Source organism: Oncorhynchus masou, chromosome 22 (genome assembly GCF_036934945.1).
Source record: "Oncorhynchus masou masou isolate Uvic2021 chromosome 22, UVic_Omas_1.1, whole genome shotgun sequence".
Classification (NCBI taxonomy): Eukaryota; Metazoa; Chordata; class Actinopteri; order Salmoniformes; family Salmonidae; genus Oncorhynchus; species Oncorhynchus masou.
The window spans coordinates 2,790,178-2,806,313 of record NC_088233.1 but is presented as its reverse complement, the minus strand read 5'-3'; the positions used below and the strand labels follow the sequence as shown (position 1 = coordinate 2,806,313).

General features: G+C 42.9%; 1 pseudogene; it reads right to left on the bottom strand.

Annotated features, from left to right (window-relative positions):
* LOC135509767 (plakophilin-3-like) overlaps positions 1-16,136 on the bottom strand; it is a 57,592-nt pseudogene that overhangs the window by 12,928 nt on the left and 28,528 nt on the right.

The window sequence follows — 16,136 nt, the reverse complement described above, 5'->3', positions numbered from 1 at the left end:
GAGAGGAACATTTTATTGGTTGACCTGTAGTTGTGTTGTTGGTCCTTGCTCTAACATGAAATAAATGCCCCCCCAGCTGGTTTCGCTTCGATGCCATTCACGGACAAATTGTAACTTTGTGTTCCACATGTACAATGCAAATGTTAATGCAAATCTCACATTGCCATGAAATCAATCCCTAATATCCATGAAAGTCTGATTTCTGCCGAGATCTGCTGTTCTCGTGATGTCATGTTTTAAAAAGAAACCGTATGCCGCAACCAATTTCCCATCTGTGACAAAATGACAACTACTTTTGTATTGAAGTGGGTCAAAGGTCAAAGGTACTACTGTGCACACACGTATTTTGTCTATGGTACTGACCCATGGCGTTCTTGTCCTTGGCATAGCGTGACAAGTTTCTGAGGAAGCCGGTGAGGGATCTCAGCTCCAGGTCATTATTGGTCCTCAGTTTGTCCAACATCACAGGAAGCATCCTCTCCTGCTCCAGAGCCACATGACTCAGCACCTCCGCCCACTGAGGATGGAGAGAGCGAGAGAGAGATTCATTGAAAGGTATGTCCAAGTCAAGAACACTTTAAATGCTGTATTTGGCCTTGTCCATAAACAACCCCTACCCTCATAGATTTGCTCAAATCTTCAAATCCCCACAAGTGTCTGGGATAGGGCTTGTTTCTGGACAGAGTTATCAACCTGATCCATGTCAGTAATCTGACTTGGAGCTGCTCCCTCTCTTGGGAGAGAGAGAGGTCATTCTACACTTTCATAAAAAAGGGTTCCAAAAGGCTTATTAGGGTGTCCCCATAGGAGCCCTTTGGTTCCAGGTAGACCCCTATTGGGTTCCATGTAGAATCTTCTGTGGAAAGGGTTCTACATGGAACCCAAAGGTGTTTTACCTGGAACCAAAAGGGTTCTTCAAAGGGGACAGCTTATTTTCTAAGAGCGTTGAGACAGTGTTCCCAACCTACTTAAGTTACTGTACGTTGTAACCCAATCACATCTTGCTCTGGCTCTGGCATTGGCATGGGCAACTCTCAACACTCACCCTCTTGTCTCCTGCGGTGATGTTCTGCAGAGCCCCGGCTGCAGCCTCGCGGGTAGTGGAGTTATTCTCACAGCCCTGCAGCACGCTGTTATACAGCCCCACCACCTGGGGGTGCCACAGCCACTCCAGACCCTTGGGTACGCGGGCCACCTCCGTGAACGTAGCCATGTCCTGGTTCTTCCTCTGACAGAAGGGAAAGGAGTCAATGTGATAAAGGAGTTACATTTTCACACAGACAGGGTCATTCTGAAAACCATTAAGACAATTAGGGTCATTCAGAAAACCATTAAGGCAATTAGGGTCATTCAGAAAACCATTAAGGCAATTAGGGTCATTCTGAATACCAATAAGACAATTAGGGTCATTCTGAATACCATTAAGACAATTAGGGTCATTCTGAATACCATTAAGGCAATTAGGGTCATTCTGAATACCAATAAGGCAATTAGGGTCATTCTGAATACCAATAAGACAATTAGGGTCATTCTGAATACCATTAAGACAATTAGGGTCATTCTGAATACCATTAAGGCAATTAGGGTCATTCTGAATACCAATAAGGCAATTAGAGGATTGACAGTGAGATACCATTAAGGCAATTAGGGTCATTCTGAATACCATTAAAGCAACCAATTAGGGTCATTCTGAATACCATGCTAAGACAATTAGTCATTCTGAATACCATTAAGGTTAGGGTCATTCTGAATACCACAGTTGGTAGAATTAGGGTCATTCTGAATACCAATAAGGACACATAAAGAGTTTCTGAATACCATTAAGACAATTAGGGTCAAAAATTAAGAATTAGGGTCATTCTGAATACCATTAATGAATTAATTCTGATGTTAAGGCAATTAGGGTCATTCTGAAAAATGCCTGCTGTGGCATCAATACCAATAAGACAATTAGGGTCATTCTGAATACCATTAATTGCAATTAGGGTCATTCAGCATCTAAGGAATTAGGCATTCTGAATACCAATAAGACAATTATCAATCTGATAATGAAATGATTATTCTGAATACCAATAAGACAATTAGGGTCTTCTGAATACCATTAAGGCAATGGATGTCATTCTGAATACCAATAAGACAATTAGGTCATTCAGAAAACCATTAAGGCAATTAGGTCATTCTCATTCCATTAAGACAATTAGGGTCATTCTGAATACCATTAAGACAATTAGGGTCATTCTGAATACCATTAAGACAATTAGGGTCATTCTGAATACCATTAAGACAATTAGGGTCATTCTGAATACCATTAATTAAGACAATTAGGGTCATTCTGAAAACCATTAATTAAGACAATTAGGGTCATTCTGAATACCATTAATTAAGACAATTAGGGTTCCTGGGGACAGCAGGGTGAACAAGAACATCCTGAAGACAACACATGGAAGAGGTTCCTGAGAGGACAGCAGGGTGAGAGGTTACATCTTTGACCTGGGGAGCAACCAGAGGTTAGAGGTTCCTGGAAGAACCTGGGGACAGGGAGGTTAGGAGGACCAGAAGACAGAGGATTGACAGTGAGATACATACATCTTTGACTTTTTGCCTGGGGAAAGCAGGGTGAGAGCTTGTTTCCTGGCCTCTGGTTGGTCCTTCCAGACGTAGCTGGGCTGAGGGCGGGATCTCACTGTACAGTTGGTAGGAGAGGTTCCTCAGGACACATAAAGAGTTCTCCACACCCTGGAAACATACAAAAAAATGATTAGGCCCATACTCAAATGAGATAATCTGATGTGTGGTAAGGGGTCTGGTGCAAAATGCCTGCTGTGGCATCACCCAGGTAGGAAATTATTGGTTGAGGTGAGTTTCCCCTTTCATTGCAAAGCGCTTTGAGCATCTGGAAAGGCACTATATATATATATATACAATCGATAATGAAATGATTATTCTACAATGTGCTTGGCCTCACCTTTTCCTCCACCTTGCCTTCCTGTACCGAGGCCTGGATGTATCCTACCAGGGCATCCACCAGACCGTTGGTCTCGCGCATCTGACGTCTGGTCTTCTCATTCACTGAGCTCAGGTTCCTGGGGACAGCAGGGTGAGAGGTTAGAGGTTCCTGGGGACAGCAGGGTTAGAGGTTAGAGGTTCCTGGGGACAGCAGGGTGAGAGGTTCCTGGGGACAGCAGGGTGAGAGGTTAGAGGTTCCTGGGGACAGCAGGGTTAGAGGTTAGAGGTTCCTGGGGACAGCAGGGTGAGAGGTTAGAGGTTCCTGGGGACAGCAGGGTGAGAGGTTAGAGGTTCCTGGGGACAGCAGGGTGAGAGGTTAGGGACTGTACAAATCCTATAGTGTACTATAGTGTATTATACTGTACTATCCTAGTGCAGTGTACTGTACTATGTGAAGGATGAGAAGAACAACAAGAATAACAGAAAGTGTACTATACTAGTATACTATAGTGTACTATACTGTACTACACTCGTGTACTATAGTGTACTATACTGTACTATACTAGTGTACTATAGTGTACTATACTGCAGCGAACTATATAGTGTACTATAGTGTACTGTATGCACTATACTATAGTGTACTATACTGCAGTGAACTATATAGTGTACTATAGCTTATAAAACTGTACTATTGTGTATTATACTGTACTATCCTATAGTGTACTATAGTGTATTATACTGTACTATCCTATAGTGTAGTATAGTGTATTATACTGTACTATCCTATAGTGTACTATAGTGTATTATACTGTACTATCCTATAGTGTACTATAGTGTATTATACTGTACTATCCTATAGTGTATTATACTCTACTATCTTATAGTGTACTATAGTGTATTATACTGTACTACCCTATAGTGTACTATAGTGTATTATACTGTACTATCCTATAGTGTACTATAATGTATTATACTGTACCATCCTATAGTGTACTATAGTGTATTATACTGTACTATCCTATAGTGTATTATGTACTATAGTGTAGTATAGTGTACTTATATCCTATAGTGTAGTATATGTACTGTACTATCTATAGTGTAGTATAGTGTATTATACTACTATCCTATAGTGTACTATAGTGTATAGTACTATTATACTGTACTATCCTATAGTGTACTATTGTGTATTATACTGTACTATCCTATAGTGTACTATTAGTGTATTATACTGTACTATCCTATAGTGTACTATTGTGTATTATACTGTACTATCCTATAGTGTACTGTACTATCCTATTGTGTACTGTGTATTATACTGTACTATCCTATTGTGTACTATAGTGTATTATACTGTACTATCCTATAGTGTACTATAGTGTATTATACTGTACTATCCTATAGTGTACTATAGTGTATTATACTGTACTATCCTATAGTGTACTATAGTGTATTATACTGTACTATCCTATAGTGTATTATACTGTACTATCCTATAGTGTACTATAGTGTATTATACTGTACTATCCTATAGTGTACTATTGTGTATTATACTGTACTATCCTATAGTGTACTATTGTGTATTATACTGTACTATCCTATAGTGTACTATTGTGTATTATACTGTACTATCCTATTGTGTACTGTACCTGAGACATCCGGTGGTGTTGTAGAAGATCTCAACCTCAGAGGGGCTCTGCTGGATGACCTCAGAGTCTCCACTTCCTGAGAGCGGGATCAGGATCGTCTCTGTGAGCTCAGCTAGCGTCTCCCTGGCTAGTTTCTCCTTCAGGTTGTCTTTGGATGACAGGTTCCACAGAATACCTGACAGAAAACCCAGAGGGGGACACACGCTCAGTAAAGTGGGCCCAGGGTGGTTCACAAACACATCGTAGAAAGCATGATTCTCAGCGGGCAAATTGCATCTTCATAACATACTTTTCTAGTTGTAAAAACTGGTCAACTGGTATCTTTGTGTATTTTTAAATCAGGTTAATACGTCTTTTGGTGACAATATCAACTAGCAAACACGTGTAGTGTGTTACCACTATGACCAGTCTCGTAGGACCTAACCAAGCTGTCATTACAGCTCTCGACAGCCTGTCTTTCGCTCTCTCTCTCCTCTACAGCAGTTCCCCATCGCTGTGCACAAACAACCTGAAAGTGTAGAGCGCCAGACAGTGATTGTGTTCTAACAGCTTGACTAGAGGGAGTGAAAGGACTGTGAGTCATACTGGGTGTGGCAGAGAGAACACTACATGTGGAGACAACTCCGTCCTATACACTATGTACTTCTCACACACACGCACACACGAAAACAGACACCACCTTTTCATGGATGTGTCTTATTCAGGTCCCATAAAGGGTAACGGGTCCTCAGCTCTCCACTCCCTCACCTCCACCCCGCAACCCAAATATTCCTTATTTGGGTTGACGAACTCACTTAACCCCAGAATCTGTTGTAGAAAGCTAGGCGTTGAGGAGTTTCCTTTGAGTCCAATAGAGAGTTTCAGTTCAACCCTCAGCCTGCTACCGGTCTAGACAGGAGGATGGAAAGGTTAAGATAGACTACAGAGAGGCTGGGACGTTAACTAGAGCAGAGAAAAGCCCTCAGATCTCAGCAATTCAACATGGCCGCCAGTCCACCCATCACAGAACGTTGACTCGGATGTGAATGCCAGTTCTACTCATTCTATTTCCATGGAGTCAACTCTATTGAGAGGCCATGGTGTGAGTGACAGACAAGGCTCTCATACCTGTTATTTCACCTAAAGTTATTTCACCTAAAGTTATTTCACCTAGTTATTTCACCTAAAGTTATTTCACCTAAAGTCATTCCACCTAAAGTCATTTCACCAGGTATGTTACGTTCTTTTATTTTTTGTCACCCCCTTTTCTCCCCAATTTGATGGTATCCAGTTGGTAGTTACAGTCTTGTCTCATCGCTGCAACTCCCGTACGGAATCGGGAGAGGCGAAGGTCGAGAGCCGTGCGTCCTCCGAAACACAACCTAGCCAAGCCACACTGCTTCTTGACACAATGCCCACCTAACCTGGAGAGAAAGAGGGCACCAATGCGGCGGAGGAGATGCCGTACACCTGGTGACCGTGGCAGCGTGCACTGAGCCCGGCCCGCCACAGGAGTCGCTAGAGCGCGATGGGACAAGAACATCCCTGCCGGCCAAACCCTCCCCGAACCCGGACGATGCTGTGCCAATTGTGCGCCACCCCATGTGTATCCCGGGCGCGGCCGGCTGCGACAGAGCCTGGACTCGAAACTAGCACTGAAGCAGTGACTTAGACCACGGCGCCACTCGGGAGGCCGAACACATTCTCTTTGCCAACAACGGCCTGTCAGCGTATCTTACCTGGCTACCTCTTACCTGGCTGCACTAACTGGAAGTTTCTTTGGATACGATACTATATGGCTTTGTTGTCCATATGTTATAGGCAAACAATGGACACGTGTCTTCCACTCCGTTCACCCCCCCCCCACCACCCCCCACCACCAGACAGCACAAATCGCACAGTCTGCTAAATGACAAACATTTAAAATGTCCTGACCTGTGATGTTCTTGCGTAGCTCGTCATCATTCTCCTTCAGAGCATTTATGAGCTGTGGAATTCCTCCCTCCTCGATGAGAGACATCTTGTTGTCCATGTTCTCATAGATGACGTTCCTCATAGCCCCTGTGGCGTAGCGAGCCACCTCCTGGTTCTCACTGTTGAACAGCCTCACCAGCTCTGGGATGGCCTTATATTGCCGCACCTAGTGATGGAAGAGAGAGAGGGACTCAAATGTATGGTACTAATTCACTCCCTACCCCTTCTCCTTGTCCCCAACCAGTCAATGTTTTTGCAGGTCTGAAGAGGTGAAGACCAAAGGGAAGAGGTATAGAATTCATTGGGACTGGCTGGAGCTTCTTAGTGAACCCTGTTACCCCTCCAACAAGAGGATACATAAAGAACTATCTGTAATGCTGCTAGTTAACATAAGTTTCTACAACAGGAGTAGTCAACCCTGTTCCTGGGGTACTGCGAGATTGTGTTCCAACTAGGCACCACACCTGACCAACTAAGCTAATTGATCAGTTCAGTGATTACCTAAATTCCACACACCTGGTCTTCCGGCGGCACTCCAGGACCAGGGTTGCCTACCCCTGTCCTACACGATACCTGTCTGTGACAAACTACTACATACCTGCTTGGAACAAAATTGTGTCTGTTTGTCTGTCACATCAACAAGACCACATTCTTTTATAATGACTAAGATCACATGAACGCCTGCTGAACTGTGACATAAATCAAAGTTGAGACTTTTATAATAAGCTGCTTCGACAAGATTGCCAGTTGATACACAATAGTTCTTATGCAACTAACAACTTCACCACTATTAAAGTATGTCCCTTATATTCTGCTAAGGAATACTGTACCACACCGACTGGGGATGCATGTCTGAGGGTTCATCAGTTAGTCGTCTTTTCCACATCAGACAGTGGAAACATCACAAAGAAGGAAACATCAGACATGGGCAAACATAATTGCATCACTTTTTAATTTTTTTATAAGAAACATTAATGTGTTGAAAATCCCAAATGGATTGCATAGTCAACTTACACACACAGCTCTGCCACAGACACTTATCCCACCAGACATGCCACCAGGGGTCTTTTCACAATCCGCAAATCCAGAACAAATTCAAGAAAGCGTACTGTATTATATAGAGCCCTTATTGCCGTTCCATCTCATATTGCTCAAATAAACAGCAAACCAGGTTTCAAAAAACAGACAAATGGACAACCTATTCCCCATGGGTCCCAAATGGACAACTATTCCCCATGGGTCCCAAATGGACAACCTATTCCACATGGGTCCCAAATGGACAACCTATTCCCCATGGGTCCCAGATGGACAACTATTCCCCATGGGTCCCAAATGGACAACTATTCCCCATGGGTCCCAAATGGACAACCTATTCCACATGGGTCCCAGATGGACAACTATTCCCCATGGGCCCCAAATGGACAACTATTCCCCATGGGTCCCAAATGGACAACCTATTCCACATGGGTCCCAAATGGACAACCTATTCCCCATGGGTCCCAGATGGACAACTATTCCCCATGGGTCCCAAATGGACAACTATTCCCCATGGGTCCCAAATGGACAACCTATTCCCCATGGGTCCCAGATGGACAACTATTCCCCATGGGTCCCAAATGGAAAACCTATTCCCCATGGGCCCTGGTCTAAAGTAGTGCAATATATAGTGAATAGGGTTCTATAGGGCCCTGGTCTAAAGTAGTGCTCTATATAGGGAATAGGGTTCTATAGGGCCCTGGACTAAAGTAGTGCACTATATAGGGAATATGGCTCTATAGGGATCTGGTCTAAAGTTGTGCACTATATAGGGAATAGGGTTCTATAGGGCCCTGGACTAAAGTAGTGCACTATATAGGGAATATGGCTCTATAGGGATCTGGTCTAAAGTAGTGCACTATATAGGGAATAGGGTTCTATAGGGCCCTGGACTAAAGTAGTGCACTATATAGGGAATATGGCTCTATAGGGATCTGGTCTAAAGTAGTGCACTATATAGGGAATAGGGTTCCATTTGAGAACCAGACAAAAAGGAACTCCCTTATTACCTGGTTCTTGGAATCGCTGTTGCTGTAGCATTCGTGTTGAATATAAGCTGCTCCCAGAACCTGCATGTCAGCATCGTCCTCTTTCAGGTACCTCACCGCCGTGCCCATGTCCAAGTTATTAATCCTGTCCAATCACAAAGAGAGCAATCAATCATTATGGCCCCCCGGGGGATTCAATCTGATCACGATGGTGGACAACACAGCTTTTAAAGGCAATGTTACCGCGTTCATTTAAGGTAAACACTGCAGATGTCGGCTCGTTTAAAAATGATATTTAAATTGTCAAGCCTGCTATAATGTGTTTCTACCGTGGATCAGAATGAATGAAAACCACCTGCAATCTAGGCCTAATCATCCAACATCGGTGCCCGACCTCACTAATGCTCTTGTTGTTGAATGGAAGCAAGTCCCAGCAGCAATGTTCCAACATCTAGTGGAAAGCCTTCCCAGAAGAGTGGCGGCTGTAATAGCAGCAATGTTCCAACATCTAGTGGAACGCCTTCCCAGAAGAGTGGAGGCTGTTATAGCAGCAATGTTCCAACATCTAGTGGAACGCCTTCCCAGAAGAGTGGAGGCTGTTATAGCAGCAATATTCCAACATCTATTAGAAAGCCTTCCCAGAAGAGTGGAGGCTGTTATAGCAGCAATGTTCCAGAATCTAGTGGAAAGCCTTCCCAGAAGAATGGAGGCTGTTATAGCAGCAATGTTCCAACGTCTAGTGGAAAGCCTTCCCAGAAGAGTGGCGGCTGTAATAGCAGCAATATTCCTACATCTAGTGGAAAGCCTTCCCAGAAGAGTGGAGGCTGTTATAGCAGCAATGTTCCAACATCTAGTGGAAAGCCTTCCCAGAAGAGTGGAGGCTGTTATAGCAGCAATGTTCCAACGTCTAGTGGAAAGCCTTCCCAGAAGAGTGGAGGCTGTTATAACAGCAATGTTCCAACATCTAGTGGAAAGCCTTCCCAGAAGAGTGGAGGCTGTTATAGCAGCAATGTTCCAACATCTAGTGGAAAGCCTTCCCAGAAGAGTGGAGGCTGTTATAGCAGCAATGTTCCAACATCTAGTGGAAAGCCTTCCCAGAACAGTGGCGGCTGTTATAGCAGCAATGTTCCAACATCTAGTGGAAAGCCTTCCCAGAACAGTGGCGGCTGTTATAGCAGCGATGTTCCAACATCTAGTGGAAAGCCTTCCCAGAAGAGTGGAGGCTGTTATAGCAGCAATGTTCCAACATCTAGTGGAAAGCCTTCCCAGAAGAGTGGAGGCTGTTATAGCAGCAATGTTCCAGCATCTAGTGGAAAGCCTTCCCAGAAGAATGGAGGCTGTTATAGCAGCAATGTTCCAACATCTAGTGGAAAGCCTTCCCAGAAGAGTGGAGGCTGTTATAGCAGCAATGTTCCAGCATCTAGTGGAAAGCCTTCCCAGAAGAATGGAGGCTGTTATAGCAGCAATGTTCCAACATCTAGTGGAAAGCCTTCCCAGAAGAATGGAGGCTGTTATAGCAGCAATGTTCCAACATCTAGTGGAAAGCCTTCCCAGAAGAGTGGAGGCTGTTATAGCAGCAATGTTCCAGCATCTAGTGGAAAGCCTTCCCAGAAGAATGGAGGCTGTTATAGCAGCAATGTTCCAACATCTAGTGGAAAGCCTTCCCAGAAGAATGGAGGCTGTTATAGCAGCAATGTTCCAACATCTAGTGGAAAGCCTTCCCAGGAGAGTGGAGGCTGTTATAGCAGCAATGTTCCAACATCTAGTGGAAAGCCTTCCCAGAAGAGTGGAGGCTGTTATAGCAGCAATGTTCCAACATCTAGTGGAAAGCCTTCCCAGAAGAGTGGAGGCTGTTATAGCAGCAATATTCCAACATCTAGTGGAAAGCCTTCCCAGAAGAGTGGAGACTGTTATAGCAGCAATGTTCCAACATCTAGTGGAAAGCCTTCCCAGAAGAGTGGAGGCTGTTATAGCAGCAATGTTCCAACATCTAGTGGAAAGCCTTCCCAGGAGAGTGGAGGCTGTTATAGCAGCAATGTTCCAACATCTAGTGGAAAGCCTTCCCAGAAGAGTGGAGGCTGTTATAGCAGCAATGTTCCAACATCTAGTGGAAAGCCTTCCCAGAAGAGTGGAGGCTGTTATAGCAGCAATGTTCCAGCATCTAGTGGAAAGCCTTCCCAGAAGAATGGAGGCTGTTATAGCAGCAATGTTCCAACATCTAGTGGAAAGCCTTCCCAGAAGAATGGAGGCTGTTATAGCAGCAATGTTCCTACATCTAGTGGAAAGCCTTCCCAGAAGAGTGGAGGCTGTTATAGCAGCAATGTTCCTACATCGAGTGGAAAGCCTTCCCAGAAGAGTGGAGGCTGTTATAGCAGCAATGTTCCAACATCTAGTGGAAAGCCTTCCCAGAAGAGTGGAGGCTGCTATAGCAGCAAAGGGGGGACCAACTCCATATTAACGGCCATGATTTTTGAATGAGATGTTTGACGAGCAGGTGTCCACATACTTTTGGTCATGTAGTTAATCAAGACAAGCTTAGTCCTGGAATGAAAATCATAGGCTACTCAATTGAGAATCACCTTTGAATACGTTTTTTTTTGTCCTGTGTCTGGGAAACTGGCCCTCTGTGTATGACAGGGTTGAGGTCAATTACATTCAAAGGAAGTACACTGAAATGAGGCAAACTGTGGTAAAACTCAACCCTGGTGTCTAATGAGGCAAACAAGGGGAATACTCAACCCTGGTGTCTGATTAGGTAAACAAGGGGAATACTCAACCCTGGTGTCTGATTAGGTAAACAAGGGGAATACTCAACCCTGGTGTCTGATGAGGCAAACAAGGGGAATACTCAACCCTGGTGTCTGATTAGGTAAACAAGGGGAATACTCAACCCTGGTGTCTGATTAGGTAAACAAGGGGAATACTCAACCCTGGTGTCTGATTAGGTAAACAAGGGGAATACTCAACCCTGGTGTCTGATTAGGTAAACAAGGGGAATACTCAACCCTGGTGTCTGATTAGGTAAACAAGGGGAATACTCAACCCTGGTGTCTGATTAGGTAAACTGAGGTAATACTTGACCAGCTAGGTCAACATGATTCACAGATTACACTTACACACTTTTTCCACATTCTTCACATACACTGCTGCTACTGTTAATTATCTATCCTGATTTGTCACTTTTAACTGACTTTTAACTCTGCGTTGTTGGTTAAGGGCTCGTAAGTAAGCATTTCACAGTAAAGTCTACACTTATTGTATTAGGCATGTGACCAATAACATGTGACCAATAACATGTGACCAATAACATGCGACCAATAACATTTGACCAATAACATGCGACCAATAACATTTGACCAATTTGATGTGACCAATAACATGCGCGCAATAAGATGTGAACAATAAGATGTGACCAATAACATGTGACCAATAACATGTGATTTATATTATTACAGTACATGTAATACACATGCACCCAGGGGTACTGCAGCTTGACCCTCATGTTCTGAACCCAGGGGTACTGCAGCTTGACCCTCATGTTCTGAACCCAGGGATACTGCAGCTTGACACTCATGTTCTGAACCCAGGGATACTGCAGCTTGACCCTCATGTTCTGAACCCAGGGGTACTGCAGCTTGACCCTCATGTTCTGAACCCAGGGATACTGCAGCTTGACCCTCATGTTCTGAACCCAGGGGTACTGCAGCTTGACCCTCATGTTCTGAACCCAGGGATACTGCAGCTTGACACTCATGTTCTGCACCCAGGGGTACTGCAGCTTGACACTCATGTTCTGCACCCAGGGGTACTGCAGCTTGACCCTCAGGTACATGTCATGTCTTATCCACTGAGGTTTCCCCCCATGCTGCCAGTCATGTCTTATCCACTGAGGTTTCCCCCATGCTGCCAGTCATGTCTTATCCACTGAGGTTTCCCCCACGCTGCCAGTCATGTCTTACGCACTGAGGTTTCCCCAATGCTTTCAGTCATGTCTTGTCCACTGAGGTTTCCCCCATGCTGCCAGTCATGTCTTACCCACTGAGGTTTCCCCCATGCTGCCAGTCATGTCTTACCCACTGAGGTTTCCCATGCTGCCAGTCATGTCTTACCCACTGAGGTTTCCCCCATGCTGCCAGTCATGTCTTACCCACTGAGGTTTCCCATGCTGCCAGTCATGTCTTATCCACTGAGGTTTCCCCCATGCTGCCAGTCATGTCTTACCCACTGAGGTTTCCCATGCTGCCAGTCATGTCTTACCCACTGAGGTTTCCCCCATGCTGCCAGTCATGTCTTATCCACTGAGGTTTCCCCCATGCTGCCAGTCATGTCTTACCCACTGAGGTTTCCCATGCTGCCAGTCATGTCTTATCCACTGAGGTTTCCCATGCTGCCAGTCATGTCTTACCCACTGAGGTTTCCCCCATGCTGCCAGTCATGTCTTACCCACTGAGGTTTCCCATGCTGCCAGTCATGTCTTATCCACTGAGGTTTCCCATGCTGCCAGTCATGTCTTACCCACTGAGGTTTCCCCCATGCTGCCAGTCATATCTTACCCACTGAGGTTTCCCATGCTGCCAGTCATGTCTTACCCACTGAGGTTTCCCCCATGCTGCCAGTCATGTCTTACCCACTGAGGTTTCCCATGCTGCCAGTCATGTCTTACCCACTGAGGTTTCCCATGCTGCCAGTCATGTCTTACCCACTGAGGTTTCCCATGCTGCCAGTCATGTCTTACCCACTGAGGTTTCCCCCATGCTGCCAGTCATGTCTTACCCACTGAGGTTTCCCATGCTGCCAGTCATGTCTTATCCACTGAGGTTTCCCCAATGCTGCCAGTCATGTCTTACCCACTGAGGTTTCCCATGCTGCCAGTCATGTCTTACCCACTGAGGTTTCCCCCATGCTGCCAGTCATGTCTTATCCACTGAGGTTTCCCCCATGCTGCCAGTCATGTCTTACCCACTGAGGTTTCCCATGCTGCCAGTCATGTCTTATCCACTGAGGTTTCCCCAATGCTGCCAGTCATGTCTTACCCACTGAGGTTTCCCCCATGCTGCCAGTCATGTCTTACCCACTGAGGTTTCCCATGCTGCCAGTCATGTCTTATCCACTGAGGTTTCCCATGCTGCCAGTCATGTCTTACCCACTGAGGTTTCCCCCATGCTGCCAGTCATATCTTACCCACTGAGGTTTCCCATGCTGCCAGTCATGTCCATCTGTCCGTCGTAGATATCCATGCCCTTCCCGACACTGTGAATGCTCTTAACAGACATGGTCCTGGGAAGAGAGGCCTGTCTCTGTTGCTGCATCATCATCAGATTCCCCTGAGACCCCGACAACACCTACAAATAATACATAATAATCAAAATACAAAAATTATAATATGAATAACAATTATAGATTTGAATTTGTATATTGCGCTAAGGCATTTAAAAAAGATATATAGTAGCTAATAATAGTAATAGGACAGATAAACATCAAGGCAGGTAAAATAGTGATAGTGTAGCAGTTGCTCAGAATACTTCTCGGATCAGACCCGGCCCGTCATGGACCATGGGCTATGAGAAAATACGAGGCTCACCGCCCAGTGTTGTTATATACTATATATACTGTATACAGTATTATAGTGTGTTGTATTGTTCTACTGTATTATAGTGTGTTGTATTTTATACTGTATTATAGTGTGTTGTATTTTATACTGTATTATAGTGTGTTGTATTTTATACTGTATTATAGTGTGTTGTATTGTTATACTGTATTATAGTGTGTTGTATTTTATACTGTATTATAGTGTGTTGTATTTTATACTGTATTATAGTGTGTTGTATTTTATACTGTATTATAGTGTGTTGTATTGTTATACTGTATTATAGTGTGTTGTATTTTATACTGTATTATAGTGTGTTGTATTGTTCTACTGTATTATAGTGTGTTGTATTGTTATACTGTATTATAGTGTGTTGTATGTTATACTGTATTATAGTGTGTTGTATTTTATACTGTATTATAGTGTGTTGTATTTTATACTGTATTATAGTGTGTTGTATTGTTATACTGTATTATAGTGTGTTGTATTTTATACTGTATTATAGTGTATTATAGTATTATAGTGTGTTGTATTTTATACTGTATTATAGTGTGTTGTATTTTATACTGTTTATAGTGTGTTGTATTGTTATTATTATAGTGTGTTGTATTTTATACTGTATTATAGTGTGTTGTATTTTATACTGTATTATAGTGTGTTGTATTGTTATACTGTATTATAGTGTGTTGTATTGTTATACTGTATTATAGTGTGTTGTATTTTATACTGTATTATAGTGTGTTGTATTGTTACTACTGTATTATAGTGTGTTGTATTGTTATACTGTATTATAGTGTGTTGTATGTTATACTGTATTATAGTGTGTTGTATTTTATACTGTATTATAGTGTGTTGTATTTTATACTGTATTATAGTGTGTTGTATTGTTATACTGTATTATAGTGTGTTGTATTTTATACTGTATTATAGTGTGTTGTATTTTATACTGTATTATAGTGTGTTGTATTTTATACTGTATTATAGTGTGTTGTATTGTTATACTGTATTATAGTGTGTTGTATTTTATACTGTATTATAGTGTGTTGTATTTTATACTGTATTATAGTGTGTTGTATTTTATACTGTATTATAGTGTGTTGTATTTTATACTGTATTATAGTGTGTTGTATTTTATACTGTATTATAGTGTGTTTGTATTGTTATACTGTATTATAGTGTGTTGTATACTGTATTATATTATAGTGTGTTGTATTTTATACTGTATTATAGTGTGTTGTATTTTATACTGTATTATAGTGTGTTTGTATTGTTAGTGTGTTGTATTGTTATACTGTATTATAGTGTGTTGTATTATACTGTATTATAGTGTGTTGTATTTTATACTGTATTATAGTGTGTTGTATTGTTATACTGTATTATATACTGTATTATAGTGTGTTGTATTTTATACTGTATTATAGTGTGTTGTATTTTATACTGTATTATAGTGTGTTGTATTGTTATACTGTATTATAGTGTGTTGTATTGTTCTACTGTATTATAGTGTGTTGTATTGTTATACTGTATTATAGTGTGTTGTATTGTTATACTGTATTATAGTGTGTTGTATGTTGACCTCACAAAATACATTTACGTGCAAATTAAATTAAATGTAGCATATCGTTACCCTCACCTGGCCCATCACGAACCCACCTCCTCCATCCCCCCCGCCGACGCTGCTGTTCCCCCCGGGGGGGAAGGTAGACGCCCCAGATGTGGATCCCATGACATCCTATTGTTCCTGTTGTTGATTCTGTTGATGGTGCGAAACGCTGGTCCTTTAAAGGAATGCTGCTGCTGGACTGACATCATCTCCTCTCCCCCCTACCGGATGTTACAAAAAAAAAAATGTATTTATTTATATTTTACTGGGCAAGTCAGTTAAGAACAAATTCTTATTTTCAATGACGGCCGCGGAACAGTGGGTTAACTGCCTGTTCAGGGGCAGAACGACAGATTTGTATCTGGTCAGCTCGGGGA